The sequence below is a fragment of the Mixophyes fleayi genome, chromosome 2, assembly GCF_038048845.1.
Source record: "Mixophyes fleayi isolate aMixFle1 chromosome 2, aMixFle1.hap1, whole genome shotgun sequence".
Taxonomy (NCBI): Eukaryota; Metazoa; Chordata; class Amphibia; order Anura; family Limnodynastidae; genus Mixophyes; species Mixophyes fleayi.
The window spans coordinates 200,794,324-200,816,581 of NC_134403.1; the positions used below are offsets into that span (position 1 = coordinate 200,794,324).

The window sequence follows — 22,258 nt, forward strand, 5'->3', positions numbered from 1 at the left end:
TTTTGTATGAAAGCATTTTCAGCAATTTCTACTATCACGTCTTTGGACTTTCAGCAATCCCATTGCCCTCTGCTCTGGGATCCCATGGTGTGGTCACCTGTCCAGATGTAGGCTGATATGTGGATCTGCTGTAGTTTAGAAGATTGAGACAAGAAATTTTAAGTCTGCATGGGAAGTTTGCCTGAAAGCGTTGCAACCGAGTAAAGCAAAGAGAGAAGATGGAGGTAAAGTACGAGAGGAACTCTTTATCATCATCTGCCAAACTCATGTGCACTGGATCCTTAAGCAGTCATCAAGAAGGGTTAAATATCTTTAGATTAATGCTTGTGTTTTTAAGGAATTGCTTCAAGCTAACTTCATTTCTCATCCCGCATCCTTGAAGTTTGTCAAAACTTGTAAAAATCATTGGAGCACCCTTACATTTCTCTTCAGGCTTAGAAAAGGAAACATTTTAATGCAACCTGTTATCATTTGGCAAATTGTTCATGTGCAGTGACGCAATCTGCATCCCCTATTTTTGGCTGAAATTGCACTGGATGAGGATGGAAAAGTCAAGAATTTTAGTTCGAGAAAAGATTTCCATTGACATTTTCTCTCATGACTTTGCAGATCCTCACATTCCTTTTGCAGCTTGGAGGGAGAAATGTTTTAATAAAAGCTGGTAAACTTTCAGGAGACTGGTTACTTGAACTCTAGGAATAAGTCAACTAAATCCAATTCTCATGCCTAAACAGTTAAGTGAAACGCAACTTTTGCTTTTTCTTTGATATTACTGGAATGAACATTAGTTAAATCTATAACAAGCAAACTGCTTCACTGGTTTTTCTGTAATGGTGCTGTGTATATAAACACATACAGCCATGACTTCTAATTTATACTCTTTGACGGTTTTTCACAATGTGTCCACGAAGTAGACAGTCTGAATAACCTTAAAATTTTTGGCCCGAACGGAGATAGAACCCGCAACATTGGCGTTATTAGCACCACGCTCTAACCAGCTGAGCTAACCGGCCCATGTTTTACTATTGGCTACATGTTCTGCTGAGCAGGGTTTCATACACAGCATGGTGATCGCTAAGATATGTTCTCCAGTGAGTGAAAATCTCAAAAGGATCTTTGGAGCGTAAACAGACAAAAACGAGAAATCCAACACTGACCATCAGGGAATATAACCCTGGATGCTGTCCCTATGCTAAAGAGGACTGGCCTTCACTATGTTTACTCCATTTGATGTCAGGGATTTTTATTGTGAGAAAGCATTTTCAGCGATTTCTACTATCACGTCTTTGGACTTTCAGCAATCCCATTGCCCTCTGCTCCGGGATCCCATGGTGTGGTCACCTGTCCAGATGTAGGCTGATATGTGGATCTGCTGTAGTTTAGAAGATTGAGACAAGAAATTTTAAGTCTGCATGGGAAGTTTGCCTGAAAGCGTTGCAACCGAGTAAAGCAAAGAGAGAAGATGGAGGTAAAGTACGAGAGGAACTCTTTATCATCATCTGCCAAACTCATGTGCACTGGATCCTTAAGCAGTCATCAAGAAGGGTTAAATATCTTTAGATTAATGCTTGTGTTTTTAAGGAATTGCTTCAAGCTAAATTCATTTCTCATCCCGCATCCTTGAAGTTTGTCAAAACTTGTAAAAATCATTGGAGCACCCTTACATTTCTCTTCAGGCTTAGAAAAGGAAACATTTTAATGCAACCTGTTATCATTTGGCAAATTGTTCATGTGCAGTGACGCAATCTGCATCCCCTATTTTTGGCTGAAATTGCACTGGATGAGGATGGAAAAGTCAATAATTTTAGTTCGAGAAAAGATTTCCATTGACATTTTCTCTCATGACTTTGCAGATCCTCACATTCCTTTTGCAGCTTGAAGGGACAAATGTTTTAATAAAAGCTGGTAAACTTTCAGGAGACTGGCTACTTGAACTCTAGGAATAAGTCAACTAAATCCAATTCTCATGCCTAAACAGTTAAGTGAAACGCAACTTTTGCTTTTTCTTTGATATTACTGGAATGAACATTAGTTAAATCTATAACAAGCAAACTGCTTCACTGGTTTTTCTGTAATGGTGCTGTGTATATAAACACATACAGCCATGAATTCTAATTTATATTCTTTGACGGTTTTTCACAATGTGTCCACGAAGTAGACAATCTGAATAACCTTAAAATGTTTGGCTCGTACGGGGATCGAACCCACGACCTTGGTGTTATTAGCACCATGCTCTAACCAGCTGATCTAACCTGCCCATGTTTTACTATTGGTTACATGTTCTGCAGAGCAGGGTTTCATACACATCATGGTGATAGCTAAGATATGTTCTCCAGTGAGTGAAAATCTCAAAAGGATCTTTGGAGCGTGAACAGACAAAAACGAGAAATCCAACACTGACCATCAGGGAATATAACCCTGGATGCTGTCCCTATGCTAAAGAGGACTGGCCTTCACTATGTTTACTCCAATTGATGTCAGGGATTTTTATTGTGAGAAAGCATTTTCAGCGATTTCTACTATCACGTCTTTGGACTTTCAGCAATCCCATTGCCCTCTGCTCCGGGATCCCATGGTGTGGTCATCTGTCCAGATGTAGGCTGATATGTGGATCTGCTGTAGTTTAGAAGATTGAGACAAGAAGTTTTAAGTCTGCATGGGAAGTTTGCCTGAAAGCGTTGCAACCGAGTAAAGCAAAGAGAGAAGATGGAGGTAAAGTACGAGAGGAACTCTTTATCATCATCTGCCAAACTCATGTGCACTGGATCCTTAAGCAGTCATCAAGAAGGGTTAAATATCTTTAGATTAATGCTTGTGTTTTTAAGGAATTGCTTCAAGCTAACTTCATTTCTCATCCCGCATCCTTGAAGTTTGTCAAAACTTGTAAAAATCATTGGAGCACCCTTACATTTCTCTTCAGGCTTAGAAAAGGAAACATTTTAATGCAACCTGTTATCATTTGGCAAATTGTTCATGTGCAGTGACGCAATCTGCATCCCATATTTTTGGCTGAAATTGCACTGGATGAGGATGGAAAAGTCAAGAATTTTAGTTCGAGAAAAGATTTCCATTGACATTTTCTCTCATGACTTTGCAGATCATTACATTCCTTTTGCAGCTTGAAGGGACAAATGTTTTAGTAAAAGCTGGTAACCTTTCAGGAGACTGGTTACTTGAACTCTAGGAATAAGTCAACTAAATCCAACGAGAAATCCAACACTGACCATCAGGGAATATAACCCTGGATGCTGTCCCTATGCTAAAGAGGACTGGCCTTCACTATGTTTACTCCAATTGATGTCAGGGATTTTTATTGTGAGAAAGCATTTTCAGCGATTTCTACTATCATGTCTTTGGACTTTCAGCAATCCCATTGCCCTCTGCTCCGGGATCCCATGGTGTGGTCACCTGTCCAGATGTAGGCTGATATGTGGATCTGCTGTAGTTTAGAAGATTGAGACAAGAAATTTTAAGTCTGCATGGGAAGTTTGCCTGAAAGCGTTGCAACCGAGTAAAGCAAAGAGAGAAGATGGAGGTAAAGTACGAGAGGAACTCTTTATCATCATCTGCCAAACTCATGTGCACTGGATCCTTAAGCAGTCATCAAGAAGGGTTAAATATCTTTAGATTAATGCTTGTGTTTTTAAGGATTTGCTTCAAGCTAACTTCATTTCTCATCCCGCATCCTTGAAGTTTGTCAAAACTTGTAAAAATCATCGGAGCACCCTTACATTTCTCTTCAGGCTTAGAAAAGGAAACATTTTAATGCAACCTGTTATCATTTGGCAAATTGTTCATGTGCAGTGACGCAATCTGCATCCCCTATTTTTGGCTGAAATTGCACTGGATGAGGATGGAAAAAACAAGAATTTTAGTTCGAGAAAAGATTTCCATTGACATTTTCTCTCATGACTTTGCAGATCCTCACATTCCTTTTCCAGCTTGAAGGGACAAATGTTTTAATAAAAGCTGGTAAACTTTTAGGAGACTGGCTACTTGAACTCTACGAATAAGTCAACTAAATCCAATTCTCATGCCTAAACAGTTAAGTGAAACGCAACTTTTGCTTTTTCTTTGATATTACTGGAATGAACATTAGTTAAATCTATAACAAGCAAACTGCTTCACTGGTTTTTCTGTAATGGTGCTGTGTATATAAACACATACAGCCATGACTTCTAATTTATACTCTTTGACGGTTTTTCACAATGTGTCCACGAAGTAGACAGTCTGAATAATCTTAAAATTTTTGGCCAGTACGGGGATCGAACCCGCGACCTTGGCGTTATTAGCACCACGCTCTAACCAGCTGAGCTAACCGACCCATGTTTTACTATTGGTCACATGTTCTGCTGAGCAGGGTTTCATACACATCATGGTGATCGCTAAGACATGTTCTCCAGTGAGTGAAAATCTCAAAAGGATCTTTGGAGCGTAAACAGACAAAAACGAGAAATCCAACACTGACCATCAGGGAATATAACCCTGGATGCTGTCCCTATGCTAAAGAGGACTGGCCTTCACTATGTTTACTCCAATTGATGTCAGGGATTTTTATTGTGAGAAAGCATTTTCAGCGATTTCTACTATCACGTCTTTGGACTTTCAGCAATCCTATTGCCCTCTGCTCCGGGATCCCATGGTGTGGTCACCTGTCCAGATGTAGGCTGATATGTGGATCTTCTGTAGTTTAGAAGATTGAGACAAGAAGTTTTAAGTCTGCATGGGAAGTTTGCCTGAAAGCGTTGCAACCGAGTAAAGCAAAGAGAGAAGATGGAGGTAAAGTACGAGAGGAACTCTTTATCATCATCTGCCAAACTCATGTGCACTGGATCCTTAAGCAGTCATCAAGAAGGGTTAAATATCTTTAGATTAATGCTTGTGTTTTTAAGGAATTGCTTCAAGCTAACTTCATTTCTCATCCCGCATCCTTGAAGTTTGTCAAAACTTGTAAAAATCATTGGAGCACCCTTACATTTCTCTTCAGGCTTAGAAAAGGAAACATTTTAATGCAACCTGTTATCATTTGGCAAATTGTTCATGTGCAGTGACGCAATCTGCATCCCCTATTTTTGGCTGAAATTGCACTGGATGAGGATGGAAAAGTCAAGAATTTTAGCTTGAGAAAAGATTTCCATTGACATTTTCTCTCATGACTTTGCAGATCCTCACATTCCTTTTCCAGCTTGAAGGGACAAATGTTTAAATAAAAGCTGGTAAACTTTTAGGAGACTGGCTACTTGAACTCTAGGAATAAGTCAACTAAATCCAATTCTCATGCTTAAACAGTTAAGTGAAACGCAACTTTTGCTTTTTCTTTGATATTACTGGAATGAACATTAGTTAAATCTATAACAAGCAAACTGCTTCACTGGTTTTTCTGTAATGGTGCTGTGTATATAAACACATACAGCCATGACTTCTAATTTATACTCTTTGACGGTTTTTCACAATGTGTCCACGAAGTAGACAGTCTTAATAATCTTAAAATTTTTGGCCAGTACGGGGATCGAACCCGCGACCTTGGCGTTATTAGCACCACGCTCTAACCAGCTGAGCTAACCGACCCATGTTTTACTATTGGTTACATGTTCTGCTGAGCAGGGTTTCATACACATCATGGTGATCGCTAAGACATGTTCTCCAGTGAATGAAAATCTCAAAAGGATCTTTGGAGCGTAAACAGACAAAAACGAGAAATCCAACACTGACCATCAGGGAATATAACCCTGGATGCTGTCCCTATGCTAAAGAGGACTGGCCTTCACTATGTTTACTCCAATTGATGTCAGGGATTTTTATTGTGAGAAAGCATTTTCAGCGATTTCTACTATCACGTCTTTGGACTTTCAGCAATCCCATTGCCCTCTGCTCCGGGATCCCATGGTGTGGTCATCTGTCCAGATGTAGGCTGATATGTGGATCTGCTGTAGTTTAGAAGATTGAGACAAGAAGTTTTAAGTCTGCATGGGAAGTTTGCCTGAAAGCGTTGCAACCGAGTAAAGCAAAGAGAGAAGATGGAGGTAAAGTACGAGAGGAACTCTTTATCATCATCTGCCAAACTCATGTGCACTGGATCCTTAAGCAGTCATCAAGAAGGGTTAAATATCTTTAGATTAATGCTTGTGTTTTTAAGGAATTGCTTCAAGCTAACTTCATTTCTCATCCCGCATCCTTGAAGTTTGTCAAAACTTGTAAAAATCATTGGAGCACCCTTACATTTCTCTTCAGGCTTAGAAAAGGAAACATTTTAATGCAACCTGTTATCATTTGGCAAATTGTTCATGTGCAGTGATGCAATCTGCATCCCCTATTTTTGGCTGAAATTGCACTGGATGAGGATGGAAAAGTCAAGAATTTTAGTTCGAGAAAAGATTTCCATTGACATTTTCTCTCATGACTTTGCAGATCCTCACATTCCTTTTGCAGCTTGAAGGGACAAATGTTTTAATAAAAGCTGGTAAACTTTCAGGAGACTGGTTACTTGAACTTTAGGAATAAGTCAACTAAATCCAATTCTCATGCCTAAACAGTTAAGTGAAACGCAACTTTTGCTTTTTCTTTGATATTACTGGAATGAACATTAGTTAAATCTATAACAAGCAAACTGCTTCACTGGTTTTTCTGTAATGGTGCTGTGTATATAAACACATACAGCCATGACTTCTAATTTATACTCTTTGACGGTTTTTCACAATGTGTCCACGAAGTAGACAGTCTGAATAACCTTAAAATTTTTGGCCTGTACGGAGATCGAACCCGTGACCTTGGCGTTATTAGCACCACGCTCTAACCAGCTGAGCTAACCGGCCCATGTTTTACTATTGGTTACATGTTCTGCTGAGCAGGGTTTCATACACATCATGGTGATCGCTAAGATACGTTCTCCAGTGAGTGAAAATCTGAAAAGGATCTTTGGAGCGTAAACAGACAAAAACGAGAAATCCAACATTGACCATCAGGGAATATAAACCTGGATGCTGTCCCTATGCTAAAGAGGAATGGCATTCACTATGTTTACTCCAATTGATTTCAGGGATTTTTATTGTGAGAAAGCATTTTCAGCGATTTCTACTATCACGTCTTTGGACTTTCAGCAATCCCATTGCCCTCTGCTCCGGGATCCCATGGTGTGGTCACCTGTCCAGATGTAGGCTGATATGTGGATCTGCTGTAGTTTAGAAGATTGAGACAAGAAGTTTTAAGTCTGCATGGGAAGTTTGCCTGAAAGCGTTGCAACCGAATAAAGCAAAGAGAGAAGATGGAGGTAAAGTACGAGAGGAACTCTTTATCATCATCTGCCAAACTCATGTGCACTGGATCCTTAAGCAGTCATTAAGAAGGGTTAAATATCTTTAGATTAATGCTTGTGTTTTTAAGGAATTGCTTCAAGCTAATTTCATTTCTCATCCCGCATCCTTGAAGTTTGTCAAAACTTGTAAAAATCATTGGAGCACCCTTACATTTCTCTTCAGGCTTAGAAAAGGAAACATTTTAATGCAACCTGTTATCATTTGGCAAATTGTTCATGTGCAGTGACGCAATCTGCATCCCCTATTTTTTGCTGAAATTGCACTGGGTGAGGATGGAAAAGTCAGGAATTTTAGTTCGAGAAAAGATTTCTATTGACATTTTCTCTCATGACTTTGCAGATCCTCACATTCCTTTTCCAGCTTGAAGGGTGAAATGTTTTAATAAAAGCTAGTAAACTTTCAGGAGACTGGCTACTTGAACTCTAGGAATAAGTCAACTAAATCCAATTCTCATGCCTAAACAGTTAAGTGAAACGCAACTTTTGCTTTTTCTTTGATATTACTGGAATGAACATTAGTTAAATCTATAACAAGCAAACTGCTTCACTGGTTTTTCTGTAATGGTGCTGTGTATATAAACACATACAGCCATGACTTCTAATTTATACTCTTTGACGGTTTTTCACAATGTGTCCATGAAGTAGACAGTCTGAATAACCTTAGAATGTTTGGCCCATACGGGGATCGAACCCGCGACCTTGGCGTTATTAGCACCACGCTCTAACCAGCTGAGCTAACCGGCCCATGTTTTACGATTGGTTACATGTTCTGCTGAGCAGGGTTTCATACACATCATGGTGATCGCTAAGATATGTTCTCCAGTGAGTGAAAATCTCAAAAGGATCTTTGGAGCGTAAACAGACAAAAACGAGAAATCCAACACTGACCATCAGGGAATATAACCCTGGATGCTGTCCCTATGCTAAAGAGGAATGGCCTTCACTATGTTTACTCCATTTGATGTCAGGGATTTTTATTGTGAGAAAGCATTTTCAGCGATTTCTACTATCATGTCTTTGGACTTTCAGCAATCCCATTGCCCTCTGCTCCGGGATCCCATGGTGTGGTCACCTGTCCAGATGTAGGCTGATATGTGGATCTGCTGTAGTTTAGAAGATTGAGACAAGAAGTTTTAAGTCTGCATGGGAAGTTTGTCTGAAAGAGAGAAGATGGAGGTAAAGTACGAGAGGAACTCTTTATTATCATCTGCCAAACTCATGTGCACTGGATCCTTAAGCAGTCATCAAGAAGGGTTAAATATCTTTAGATTAATGCTTGTGTTTTTAAGGAATTGCTTCAAGCTAACTTCATTTCTCATCCCGCATCCTTGAAGTTTGTCAAAACTTGTAAAAATCATTGGAGCACCCTTACATTTCTCTTCAGGCTTAGAAAAGGAAACATTTTAATGCAACCTGTTATCATTTGGCAAATTGTTCATGTGCAGTGACGCAATCTGCATCCCCTATTTTTGGCTGAAATTGCACTGGATGAGGATGGAAAAGTCAAGAATTTTAGTTCGAGAAAAGATTTCCATTGACATTTTCTCTCATGACTTTGCAGATCCTCACATTCCTTTTGCAGCTTGAAGGGACACATGTTTTAATAAAAGCTGGTAAACTTTCAGGAGACTGGTTACTTGAACTCTAGGAATAAGTCAACTAAATCCAATTCTCATGCCTAAACAGTTAAGTGAAATGCAACTTTTGCTTTTTCTTTGATATTACTGGAATGAACATTAGTTAAATCTATAACAAGCAAACTGCTTCACTGGTTTTTCTGTAATGGTGCTGTGTATATAAACACATACAGCCATGACTTCTAATTTATACTCTTTGACGGTTTTTCACAATGTGTCCACGAAGTAGACAGTCTGAATAACCTTAAAATTTTTGGCCTGTACGGAGATGGAACCCGCGACATTGGCGTTATTAGCACCACGCTCTAACCAGCTGAGCTAACCGGCCCATGTTTTACTATTGGTTACATGTTCTGCTGAGCAGGGTTTCATACACATCATGGTGATCGCTAAGATATGTTCTCCAGTGAGTGAAAATCTCAAAAGGATCTTTGGAGCGTAAACAGACAAAAACGAGAAATCCAACACTGACCATCAGGGAATATAACCCTGGATGCTGTCCCTATGCTAAAGAGGACTGGCCTTCACTATGTTTACTCCATTTGATGTAAGGGATTTTTATTGTGAGAAAGCATTTTCAGCGATTTCTACTATCACGTCTTTGGACTTTCAGCAATCCCATTGCCCTCTGCTCCGGGATCCCATGGTGTGGTCACCTGTCCAGATGTAGGCTGATATGTGGATCTGCTGTAGTTTAGAAGATTGAGACAAGAAGTTTTAAGTCTGCATGGGAAGTTTGCCTGAAAGAGAGAAGATGGAGGTAAAGTACGAGAGGAACTCTTTATTATCATCTGCCAAACTCATGTGCACTGGATCCTTAAGCAGTCATCAAGAAGGGTTAAATATCTTTAGATTAATGCTTGTGTTTTTAAGGAATTGCTTCAAGCTAACTTCATTTCTCATCCCGCATCCTTGAAGTTTGTCAAAACTTGTAAAAATCATTGGAGCACCCTTACATTTCTCTTCAGGCTTAGAAAAGGAAACATTTTAATGCAACCTGTTATCATTTGGCTAATTGTTCATGTGCAGTGACGCAATCTGCATCCCCTATTTTTGGCTGAAATTGCACTGGATAAGGATGGAAAAGTCAAGAATTTTAGTTCGAGAAAAGATTTCCATTGACATTTTCTCTCATGACTTTGCAGATCCTCACATTCCTTTTGCAGCTTGAAGGGACAAATGTTTTAATAAAAGCTGGTAAACTTTCAGGAGACTGGTTACTTGAACTCTAGGAATAAGTCAACTAAATCCAATTCTCATGCCTAAACAGTTAAGTGAAATGCAACTTTTGCTTTTTCTTTGATATTACTGGAATGAACATTAGTTAAATCTATAACAAGCAAACTGCTTCACTGGTTTTTCTGTAATGGTGCTGTGTATATAAACACATACAGCCATGACTTCTAATTTATACTCTTTGACGGTTTTTCACAATGTGTCCACGAAGTAGACAGTCTGAATAACCTTAAAATATTTGGCCCGTACGGGGATTGAACCCACAACCTTGGCGTTATTAGAACCATGCTCTAACCAGCTGAGCTAACTGGCCCATGTTTTACTATTGGTTACATGTTCTCCTGAGCAGGGTTTCATACACATCATGGTGATCGCTAAGATATGTTCTCCAGTGAGTGAAAATCTCAAAAGGATCTTTGGAGCGTAAACAGACAAAAACGAGAAATCCAACACTGACCATCAGGGAATATAACCCTGGATGCTGTCCCTATGCTAAAGAGGACTGGCCTTCACTATGTTTACTCCATTTGATGTCAGGGATTTTTATTGTGAGAAAGCATTTTCAGCGATTTCTACTATCATGTCTTTGGACTTTCAGAAATCCCATTGCCCTCTGCTCCGGGATCCCATGGTGTGGTCACCTGTCCAGATGTAGGCTGATATGTGGATCTGCTGTAGTTTAGAAGATTGAGACAAGAAGTTTTAAGTCTGCATGGGAAGTTTGCCTGAAAGCGTTGCAACCGAGTAAAGCAAAGAGAGAAGATGGAGGTAAAGTACGAGAGGAACTCTTTATCATCATCTGCCAAACTCATGTGCAATGGATCCTTAAGCAGTGATCAAGAAGGGTTAAATATCTTTAGATTAATGCTTGTGTTTTTAAGGAATTGCTTCAAGCTAACTTCATTTCTCATCCCGCATCCTTGAAGTTTGTCAAAACTTGTAAAAATCATTGGAGCACCCTTACATTTCTCTTCAGGCTTAGAAAAGGAAACATTTTAATGCAACCTGTTATCATTTGGCAAATTGTTCATGTGCAGTGACGCAATCTGCATCCCCTATTTTTGGCTGAAATTGCACTGGATGAGGATGGAAAAGTCAATAATTTTAGTTCGAGAAAAGATTTCCATTGACATTTTCTCTCATGACTTTGCAGATCCTCACATTCCTTTTGCAGCTTGAAGGGACAAATGTTTTAATAAAAACTGGTAAACTTTCAGGAGACTGGCTACTTGAACTCTAGGAATAAGTCAACTAAATCCAATTCTCATGCCTAAACAGTTAAATGAAACGCAACTTTTGCTTTTTCTTTGATATTACTGGAATGAACATTAGTTAAATCTATAACAAGCAAACTGCTTCACTGGTTTTTCTGTAATGGTGCTGTGTATATAAACACATACAGCCATGACTTCTAATTTATACTCTTTGACGGTTTTTCACAATGTGTCCTTGAAGTAGACAGTCTGAATAACCTTAAAATTTTTGGCCCTTACGGGGATCGAACCCGCGACCTTGGCGTTATTAGCACCATGCTCTAACCAGCTGAGCTAACCGGCCCATGTTTTACTATTGGTTACATGTTCTCCTGAGCAGGGTTTCATAGACATCATGGTGATCGCTAAGTTACGTTCTCCAGTGAGTGAAAATCTCAAAAGGATCTTTGGAGCGAAAACAGACAAAAACGAGAAATCCAACACTGACCATCAGGGAATATAATCCTGGATGCAGTCCCTATGCTAAAGAGGACTGGCCTTCTCTATGTTTACTCCAATTGATGTCAGGGATTTTTATTGTGAGAAAGCATTTTCAGCGATTTCTACTATCACGTCTTTGGACTTTCAGCAATCCCATTGCCTTCTGCTCCGGGATCCCATGGTGTGGTCACCTGTCCAGATGTAGGCTGATATGTGGATCTGCTGTAGTTTAGAAGATTGAGACAAGAAGTTTTAAGTCTGCATGGGAAGTTTGCCTGAAAGCGTTGCAACCGAGTAAAGCAAAGAGAGAAGATGGAGGTAAAGTACGAGAGGAACTCTTTATCATCATCTGCCAAACTCATGTGCAATGGATCCTTAAGCAGTGATCAAGAAGGGTTAAATATATTTAGATTAATGCTTGTGTTTTTAAGGAATTGCTTCAAGCTAACTTCATTTCTCATCCCGCATCCTTGAAGTTTGTGAAAACCTGTAAAAATCATTGGAGCACCCTTACATTTCTCTTCAGGCTTAGAAAAGGAAACATTTTAATGCAACCTGTTATCATTTGGCAAATTGTTCATGTGCAGTGACGCAATCTGCATCCCCTATTTTTGGCTGAAATTGCACTGGATGAGGATGGAAAAGTCAATAATTTTAGTTCGAGAAAAGATTTCCATTGACATTTTCTCTCATGACTTTGCAGATCCTCACATTCCTTTTGCAGCTTGAAGGGACAAATGTTTTAATAAAAGCTGGTAAACTTTCAGGAGACTGGCTACTTGAACTCTAGGAATAAGTCAACTAAATCCAATTCTCATGCCTAAACAGTTAAATGAAACGCAACTTTTGCTTTTTCTTTGATATTACTGGAATGAACATTAATTAAATCTATAACAAGCAAACTGCTTCACTGGTTTTTCTGTAATGGTGCTGTGTATATAAACACATACAGCCATGACTTCTAATTTATACTCTTTGACGGTTTTTCACAATGTGTCCTTGAAGTAGACAGTCTGAATAACCTTAAAATGTTTGGCCCGTACGGGGATCGAACCCGTGACCTTGGTGTTATTAGCACCACGCTCTAACCAGCTGAGCTAACCGGCCCATGTTTTACTATTGGTTACATGTTCTGCTGAGCAGGGTTTCATACACATCATGGTGATCGCTAAGATATGTTCTCCAGTGAGTGAAAATCTCAAAAGGATCTTTGGAGCGTAAACAGACAAAAACGAGAAATCCAACACTGACCATCAGGGAATATAACCCTGGATGCTGTCCCTATGCTAAAGAGGACTGGCCTTCACTATGTTTACTCCAATTGATGTCAGGGATTTTTTTCGTATGAAAGCATTTTCAGCGATTTCTACTATCACGTCTTTGGACTTTAAGCAATCCCATTGCCCTCTGCTCTGGGATCCCATGGTGTGGTCACCTGTCCAGATGTAGGCTGATATGTGGATCTGCTGTAGTTTAGAAGATTGAGACAAGAAGTTTTAAGTCTGCATGGGAAGTTTGCCTGAAAGCGTTGCAACCGAGTAAAGCAAAGAGAGAAGATGGAGGTAAAGTACGAGAGGAACTCTTTATCATCATCTGCCAAACTCATGTGCAATGGATCCTTAAGCAGTGATCAAGAAGGGTTAAATATCTTTAGATTAATGCTTGTGTTTTTAAGGAATTGCTTCAAGCTAACTTCATTTCTCATCCCGCATCCTTGAAGTTTGTGAAAACCTGTAAAAATCATTGGAGCCCCCTTACATTTCTCTTCAGGCTTAGAAAAGGAAACATTTTAATGCAACCTGTTATCATTTGGCAAATTGTTCATGTGCAGTGACGCAATCTGCATCCCCTATTTTTGGCTGAAATTGCACTGAATGAGGATGGAAAAGTCAAGAATTTTAGTTCGAGAAAAGATTTCCATTGACATTTTCTCTCATGACTTTGCAGATCCTCACATTCCTTTTGCAGTTTGGAGGGACAAATGTTTTAATAAAAGCTGGTAAACTTTCAGGAGACTGGTTACTTGAACTCTAGGAATAAGTCAACTAAATCCAATTCTCATGCCTAAACAGTTAAGTGAAACTCAACTTTTGCTTTTTCTTTGATATTACTGGAATGAACATTAGTTAAATCTATAACAAGCAAACTGCTTCACTGGTTTTTCTGTAATGGTGCTGTGTATATAAACACATACAGCCATGACTTCTAATTTATACTCTTTGACGGTTTTTCACAATGTGTCCACGAAGTAGACAGTCTGAATAACCTTAAAATTTTTGGCCTGTACGGAGATCGAACCCGCGACATTGGCGTTATTAGCACCACACTCTAACCAGCTGAGCTAACCGGCCCATGTTTTACTATTGGTTACATGTTCTGCTGAGCAGGGTTTCATACACATCATGGTGATCGCTAAGATATGTTCTCCAGTGAGTGAAAATCTCAAAAGGATCTTTGGAGCGTAAACAGACAAAAACGAGAAATCCAACACTGACCATCAGGGAATATAACCCTGGATGCTGTCCCTATGCTAAAGAGGACTGGCCTTCACTATGTTTACTCCAATTGATGTCAGGGATTTTTTTTGTATGAAAGCATTTTCAGCGATTTCTACTATCACGTCTTTGGACTTTCAGCAATCCCATTGCCCTCTGCCCTGGGATCCCATGGTGTGGTCACCTGTCCAGATGTAGGCTGATATGTGGATCTGCTGTAGTTTAGAAGATTGAGACAAGAAGTTTTAAGTCTGCATGGGAAGTTTGCCTGAAAGCGTTGCAACCGAGTAAAGCAAAGAGAGAAGATGGAGGTAAAGTACGAGAGGAACTCTTTATCATCATCTGCCAAACTCATGTGCAATGGATCCTTAAGCAGTCATCAAGAAGGGTTAAATATCTTTAGATTAATGCTTGTGTTTTTAAGGAATTGCTTCAAGCTAACTTCATTTCTCATCCCGCATCCTTGAAGTTTGTCAAAACTTGTAAAAATCATTGGAGCACCCTTACATTTCTCTTCAGGCTTAGAAAAGGAAACATTTTAATGCAACCTGTTATCATTTGGCAAATTGCTCATGTGCAGTGACGCAATCAGCATCCCCTATTTTTGGCTGAAATTGCACTGGATGAGGATGGAAAAGTCAAGAATTTTAGTTCGAGAAAAGATTTCCATTGACATTTTCTCTCATGACTTTGCAGATCCTCACATTCCTTTTGCAGCTTGAAGGGACAAATGTTTTAATAAAAGCTGGTAAACTTTCAGGAGACTGGTTGCTTGAACTCTAGGAATAAGTCAACTAAATCCAATTCTCATGCCTAAACAGTTAAGTGAAAAGCAACTTTTGCTTTTTCTTTGATATTACTGGAATGAACATTAGTTAAATCTATAACAAGCAAACTGCTTCACTGGTTTTTCTGTAATGGTGCTGTGTATATAAACACATACAGCCATGACTTCTAATTTATACTCTTTGATGGTTTTTCACAATGTGTCCACGAAGTAGACAGTCTGAATAACCTTATAATTTTTGGCCCGTACGGGGATCGAACCTGCGACCTTGGCGTTATTAGCACCATGCTCTAACCAGCTGAGATAACCGGCCCATGTTTTACTATTGGCTACATGTTCTGCTGAGCAGGGTTTCATACACAGCATGGTGATCGCTAAGATATGTTCTCCAGTGAGTGAAAATCTCAAAAGGATCTTTGGAGCGTAAACAGACAAAAACAAGAAATCCAACACTGACCATCAGGGATTATAACCCTGGATGCTGTCCCTATGCTAAAGAGGACTGGCCTTCACTATGTTTACTCCAATTGATGTCAGGGATTTTTTTTGTATGAAAGCATTTTCAGCGATTTCTACTATCACGTCTTTGGACTTTCAGCAATCCCATTGCCCTCTGCTCTGGGATCCCATGGTGTGGTCACCTGTCCAGATGTAGGCTGATATGTGGATCTGCTGTAGTTTAGAAGATTGAGACAAGAAGTTTTAAGTCTGCATGGGAAGTTTGCCTGAAAGCATTGCAACCGAGTAAAGCAAAGAGAGAAGATGGAGGTAAAGTACGAGAGGAACTCTTTATCATCATCTGCCAAACTCATGTGCAATGGATCCTTAAGCAGTGATCAAGAAGGGTTAAATATCTTTAGATTAATGCTTGTGTTTTTAAGGAATTGCTTCAAGCTAACTTTATTTCTCATCCCGCATCCTTGAAGTTTGTCAAAACTTGTAAAAATCATTGGAGCACCCTTACATTTCTCTTCAGGCTTAGAAAAGGAAACATTTTAATGCAACCTGTTATCATTTGGCAAATTGTTCATGTGCAGTGACGCAATCTGCATCCCCTATTTTTGGCTGAAATTGCACTGGATGAGGATGGAAAAGTCAATAATTTTAGTTCGAGAAAAGATTTCCATTGACATTTTCTCTCATGACTTTGCAGATCCTCACATTCCTTTTGCAGCTTGAAGGGACAAATGTTTTAATAAAAGCTGGTAAACTTTCAGGAGACTGGCTACTTGAACTCTAGGAATAAGTCAACTAAATCCAATTCTCATGCCTAAACAGTTAAATGAAACGCAACTTTTGCTTTTTCTTTGATATTACTGGAATGAACATTAGTTAAATCTATAACAAGCAAACTGCTTCACTGGTTTTTCTGTAATGGTGCTGTGTATATAAACACATACAGCCATGACTTCTAATTTATACTCTTTGACGGTTTTTCACAATGTGTCCTTGAAGTAGACAGTCTGATTAACCTTAAAATGTTTGGCCCGTACGGGGATCGAACCCGTGACCTTGGCGTTATTAGCACCACGCTCTATGTTTACTCCAATTGATGTCAGGGATTTTTATTGTGAGAAAGCATTTTCAGCGATTTCTACTCTCACATCTTTGGACTTTCAGAAATCCCATTGCCCTCTGCTCCGGGATCCCGTAGGCTTATATGTGGATCTGCTGTAGTTTAGAAGATTGAGACAAGAAATTTTAAGTCTGTATGGGAAGTTTGCCTGAAAGCCTTGCAACCGAGTAAAGCAAAGAGAGAAGATGGAGGTAAAGTACGAGAGGAACTCTTTATCAACCTCTGCCAAACTCATGTGCACTGGATCCTTAAGCAGTCATCAAGAAGGGTTAAATATCTTTAGAGTAATGCTTGTGTTTTTAAGGAATTGCTTCAAGCTAACTTCATTTTTCATCCCGCATCCTTGAAGTTTGTCAAAACTTGTAAAAATCATTGGAGCACCCTTACATTTCTCTTCAGGCTTAGAAAAGGAAACATTTTAATGCAACCTGTTATCATTTGGCAAATTGTCATGTGCAGTGACGCAATCTGCATCCCCTATTTTTGGCTGAAATTGCACTGGATGAGGATGGAAAAGTCAAGAATTTTAGTTCCAGAAAAATTTTCCATTGACATTTTCTCTCATGACTTTGCAGATCCTCACATTCCTTTTGCAGCTTGAAGGGACAAATGTTTTAATAAAAGCTGGTAAACTTTCAGGAGACTGGCTACTTGAACTCTAGGAATAAGTCAACTAAATCCAATTCTCATGCCTAAACAGTTAAATGAAACGCAACTTTTGCTTTTTCTTTGATATTACTGGAATGAACATTAATTAAATCTATAACAAGCAAACTGCTTCACTGGTTTTTCTGTAATGGTGATGTGTATATAAACACATACAGCCATGACTTCTAATTTATACTCTTTGACGGTTTTTCACAATGTGTCCACGAAGTAGACAGTCTGAATAACCTTAAAATTTTTGGCCCGTACGGGGATCGAACCTGTGACCTTGGCGTTATTAGCACCACGCTCTAACCAGCTGAGCTAACCGGCCCATGTTTTACTATTGGTTACATGTTCTGCTGAGCAGGGTTTCATAGACATCATGGTGGTCGCTAAGATACGTTCTCCAGTGAGTGAAAATCTCAAAAGGATCTTTGGAGCGAAAACAGACAAAAACGAGAAATCCAACACTGACCATCAGGGAATATAATCCTGGATGCAGTCCCTATGCTAAAGAGGACTGGCCTTCTCTATGTTTACTCCAATTGATGTCAGGGATTTTTATTGTGAGAAAGCATTTTCAGCGATTTCTACTATCACGTCTTTGGACTTTCAGAAATCCCATTGCCCTCTGCTCCGGGATCCCATGGTGTGGTCACCTGTCCAGATGTAGGCTGATATGTGGATCTGCTGTAGTTTAGAAGATTGAGACAAGAAGTTTTAAGTCTGCATGGGAAGTTTGCCTGAAAGCGTTGCAACCGAGTAAAGCAAAGAGAGAAGATGGAGGTAAAGTACGAGAGGAACTCTTTATCATCATCTGCCAAACTCATGTGCACTGGATCCTTAAGCAGTCATCAAGAAGGGTTAAATATCTTTAGATTAATGCTTGTGTTTTTAAGGAATTGCTTCAAGCTAACTTCATTTCTCATCCCGCATCCTTGAAGTTTGTCAAAACTTGTAAAAATCATTGGAGCACCCTTACATTTCTCTTCAGGCTTAGAAAAGGAAACATTTTAGTGCAACCTGTTATCATTTGGCAAATTGTTCATGTGCAGTGACGCAATCTGCATCCCCTATTTTTGGCTGAAATTGCACTGGATGAGGATGGAAAAGTCAAGAATTTTAGTTCGAGAAAAGATTTCCATTGACATTTTCTCTCATGACTTTGCAGATCCTCACATTCCTTTTGCAGCTTGGAGGGACAAATGTTTTAATAAAAGCTGGTAAACTTTCAGGAGACTGGTTACTTGAACTCTAGGAATAAGTCAACTAAATCCAATTCTCATGCCTAAACAGTTAAGTGAAACGCAACTTTTGCTTTGATATTACTGGAATGAACATTAATTAAATCTATAACAAGCAAACTGCTTCACTGGTTTTTCTGTAATGGTGCTGTGTATATAAACACATACAGCCATGACTTCTAATTTATACTCTTTGACGGTTTTTCACAATGTGTCCTTGAAGTAGACAGTCTGAATAACCTTAAAATGTTTGGCCCGTACGGGGATCGAACCCGTGACCTTGGTGTTATTAGCACCACGCTCTAACCAGCTGAGCTAACCGGCCCATGTTTTACTATTGGTTACATGTTCTGCTGAGCAGGGTTTCATACACATCATGGTGATCGCTAAGATATGTTCTCCAGTGAGTGAAAATCTCAAAAGGATCTTTGGAGCGTAAACAGACAAAAACGAGAAATCCAACACTGACCATCAGGGAATATAACCCTGGATGCTGTCCCTATGCTAAAGAGGACTGGCCTTCACTATGTTTACTAGAATTGATGTCAGGGATTTTTTTTGTATGAAAGCATTTTCAGCGATTTCTACTATCACGTCTTTGGACTTTCAGCAATCCCATTGCCCTCTGCTCTGGGATCCCATGGTGTGGTCACCTGTCCAGATGTAGGCTGATATGTGGATCTGCTGTAGTTTAGAAGATTGAGACAAGAAGTTTTAAGTCTGCATGGGAAGTTTGCCTGAAAGCGTTGCAACCGAGTAAAGCAAAGAGAGAAGATGGAGGTAAAGTACGAGAGGAACTCTTTATCATCATCTGCCAAACTCATGTGCACTGGATCTTTAAGCAGTCATCAAGAAGGGTTAAATATCTTTAGATTAATGCTTGTGTTTTTAAGGAATTGCTTCAAGCTAACTTCATTTCTCATCCCGCATCCTTGAAGTTTGTCAAAACTTGTAAAAATCATTGGAGCACCCTTACATTTCTCTTCAGGCTTAGAAAAGGAAACATTTTAATGCAACCTGTTATCATTTGGCAAATTGTTCATGTGCAGTGACGCAATCTGCATCCCCTATTTTTGGCTGAAATTGCACTGGATGAGGATGGAAAAGTCAAGAATTTTAGTTCGAGAAAAGATTTCCATTGACATTTTCTCTCATGACTTTGCAGATCCTCACATTCCTTTTGCAGCTTGAAGGGACAAATGTTTTAATAAAAGCTGGTAAACTTTCAGGAGACTGGTTACTTGAACTCTAGGAATAAGTCAACTAAATCTAATTCTCATGCCTAAACAGTTAAGTGAAATGCAACTTTTGCTTTTTCTTTGATATTACTGGAATGAACATTAGTTAAATCTATAACAAGCAAACTGCTTCACTGGTTTTTCTGTAATGGTGCTGTGTATATAAACACATACAGCCATGACTTCTAATTTATACTCTTTGACGGTTTTTCACAATGTGTCCTTGAAGTAGACAGTCTGAATAACCTTAAAATGTTTGGCCCGTACAGGGATCGAACCCGTGACCTTGGCGTTATTAGCACCACGCTCTAACCAGCTGAGCTAACCGGCCCACGTTTTACTATTGGTTACATGTTCTGCTGAGCAGGGTTTCATACACATCATGGTGATCGCTAAGATATGTTCTCCAGTGAGTGAAAATCTCAAAAGGATCTTTGGAGCGTAAACAGACAAAAACGAGAAATCCAACACTGACCATCAGGGAATATAACCCTGGATGCTGTCCCTATGCTAAAGAGGACTGGCCTTCACTATGTTTACTAGAATTGATGTCAGGGATTTTTTTTGTATGAAAGCGTTTTCAGCGATTTCTACTATCATGTCTTTGGACTTTCAGCAATCCCATTGCCCTCTGCTCTGGGATCCCATGGTGTGGTCACCTGTCCAGATGTAGGCTGATATGTGGATCTGCTGTAGTTTAGAAGATTGAGACAAGAAGTTTTAAGTCTGCATGGGAAGTTTGCCTGAAAGCGTTGCAACCGAGTAAAGCAAAGAGAGAAGATGGAGGTAAAGTACGAGAGGAACTCTTTATCATCATCTGCCAAACTCATGTGCACTGGATCCTTAAGCAGTCATCAAGAAGGATTAAATATCTTTAGATTAATGCTTGTGTTTTTAAGGAATTGCTTCAAGCTAACTTCATTTCTCATCCCGCATCCTTGAAGTTTGTCAAAACTTGTAAAAATCATTGGAGCACCCTTACATTTCTCTTCAGGCTTAGAAAAGGAAACATTTTAATGCAACCTGTTATCATTTGGCAAATTGTCATGTGCAGTGACGCAATCTGCATCCCCTATTTTTGGCTGAAATTGCACTGGATGAGGATGGAAAAGTCAAGAATTTTAGTTCCAGAAAAATTTTCCATTGACATTTTCTCTCATGACTTTGCAGATCCTCACATTCCTTTTGCAGCTTGGAGGGACAAATGTTTTAATAAAAGCTGGTAAACTTTCAGGAGACTGGTTACTTGAACTCTAGGAATAAGTCAACTAAATCCAATTCTCATGCCTAAACAGTTAAATGAAACGCAACTTTTGCTTTTTCTTTGATATTACTGGAATGAACATTAGTTAAATCTATAACAAGCAAACTGCTTCACTGGTTTTTCTGTAATGGTGCTGTGTATATAAACACATACAGCCATGACTTCTAATTTATACTCTTTGACGGTTTTTCACAATGTGTCCACGAAGTAGACAGTCTGAATAACCTTAAAATGTTTGGCCTGTACGGGGATCGAACCCGTGACCTTGGTGTTATTAGCACCACGCTCTAACCAGCTGAGCTAACCGGCCCATGTTTTACTATTGGTTACATGTTCTGCTGAGCAGGGTTTCATAGACATCATGGTGATCGCTAAGATACGTTCTCCAGTGAGTGAAAATCTCAAAAGGATCTTTGGAGCGAAAACAGACAAAAACGAGAAATCCAACACTGACCATCAGGGAATATAATCCTGGATGCAGTCCCTATGCTAAAGAGGACTGGCCTTCTCTATGTTTACTCCAATTGATGTCAGGGATTTTTATTGTGAGAAAGCATTTTCAGCGATTTCTACTATCACGTCTTTGGACTTTCAGAAATCCCATTGCCCTCTGCTCCGGGATCCCATGGTGTGGTCACCTGTCCAGATGTAGGCTGATATGTGGATCTGCTGTAGTTTAGAAGATTGAGACAAGAAGTTTTAAGTCTGCATGGGAAGTTTGCCTGAAAGCGTTGCAACCGAGTAAAGCAAAGAGAGAAGATGGAGGTAAAGTACGAGAGGAACTCTTTATCATCATCTGCCAAACTCATGTGCACTGGATCCTTAAGCAGTCATCAAGAAGGGTTAAATATCTTTAGATTAATGCTTGTGTTTTTAAGGAATTGCTTCAAGCTAACTTCATTTCTCATCCCGCATCCTTGAAGTTTGTTAAAACTTGTAAAAATCATTGGAGCACCCTTACATTTCTCTTCAGGCTTAGAAAAGGAAACATTTTAATGCAACCTGTTATCATTTGGCAAATTGTTCATGTGCAGTGACGCAATCTGCATCCCCTATTTTTGGCTGAAATTGCACTGGATGAGGATGGAAAAGTCAAGAATTTTAGTTCGAGAAAAGATTTCCATTGA

At 39.4% G+C, this 22,258-nt stretch overlaps 10 non-coding genes across 10 annotated transcripts; all 10 read right to left on the bottom strand.

Annotated features, from left to right (window-relative positions):
• Positions 1–4,250: 4,250 nt before the first annotated feature.
• Positions 4,251–4,324, bottom strand: TRNAI-AAU (transfer RNA isoleucine (anticodon AAU)). Its single transcript has one exon. It is a non-coding gene; the product is annotated as a tRNA-Ile (tRNA).
• Positions 4,325–5,494: 1,170 nt separating this feature from the next.
• Positions 5,495–5,568, bottom strand: TRNAI-AAU (transfer RNA isoleucine (anticodon AAU)). Its single transcript has one exon. It is a non-coding gene; the product is annotated as a tRNA-Ile (tRNA).
• Positions 5,569–6,738: 1,170 nt separating this feature from the next.
• On the bottom strand, positions 6,739–6,812 carry TRNAI-AAU (transfer RNA isoleucine (anticodon AAU)). The gene has a single exon. It is a non-coding gene; the product is annotated as a tRNA-Ile (tRNA).
• Positions 6,813–7,982: 1,170 nt separating this feature from the next.
• On the bottom strand, positions 7,983–8,056 carry TRNAI-AAU (transfer RNA isoleucine (anticodon AAU)). The gene has a single exon. It is a non-coding gene; the product is annotated as a tRNA-Ile (tRNA).
• A 3,612-nt stretch (positions 8,057–11,668) lies between these two features.
• Positions 11,669–11,742, bottom strand: TRNAI-AAU (transfer RNA isoleucine (anticodon AAU)). Its single transcript has one exon. It is a non-coding gene; the product is annotated as a tRNA-Ile (tRNA).
• Positions 11,743–12,912: 1,170 nt separating this feature from the next.
• TRNAI-AAU (transfer RNA isoleucine (anticodon AAU)) lies at positions 12,913–12,986 on the bottom strand. Its single transcript has one exon. It is a non-coding gene; the product is annotated as a tRNA-Ile (tRNA).
• A 4,656-nt stretch (positions 12,987–17,642) lies between these two features.
• Positions 17,643–17,716, bottom strand: TRNAI-AAU (transfer RNA isoleucine (anticodon AAU)). The gene has a single exon. It is a non-coding gene; the product is annotated as a tRNA-Ile (tRNA).
• Positions 17,717–18,880: 1,164 nt separating this feature from the next.
• Positions 18,881–18,954, bottom strand: TRNAI-AAU (transfer RNA isoleucine (anticodon AAU)). The gene has a single exon. It is a non-coding gene; the product is annotated as a tRNA-Ile (tRNA).
• Positions 18,955–20,124: 1,170 nt separating this feature from the next.
• On the bottom strand, positions 20,125–20,198 carry TRNAI-AAU (transfer RNA isoleucine (anticodon AAU)). Its single transcript has one exon. It is a non-coding gene; the product is annotated as a tRNA-Ile (tRNA).
• Positions 20,199–21,367: 1,169 nt separating this feature from the next.
• TRNAI-AAU (transfer RNA isoleucine (anticodon AAU)) lies at positions 21,368–21,441 on the bottom strand. The gene has a single exon. It is a non-coding gene; the product is annotated as a tRNA-Ile (tRNA).
• Between the last annotated feature and the right edge of the window lie 817 nt (positions 21,442–22,258).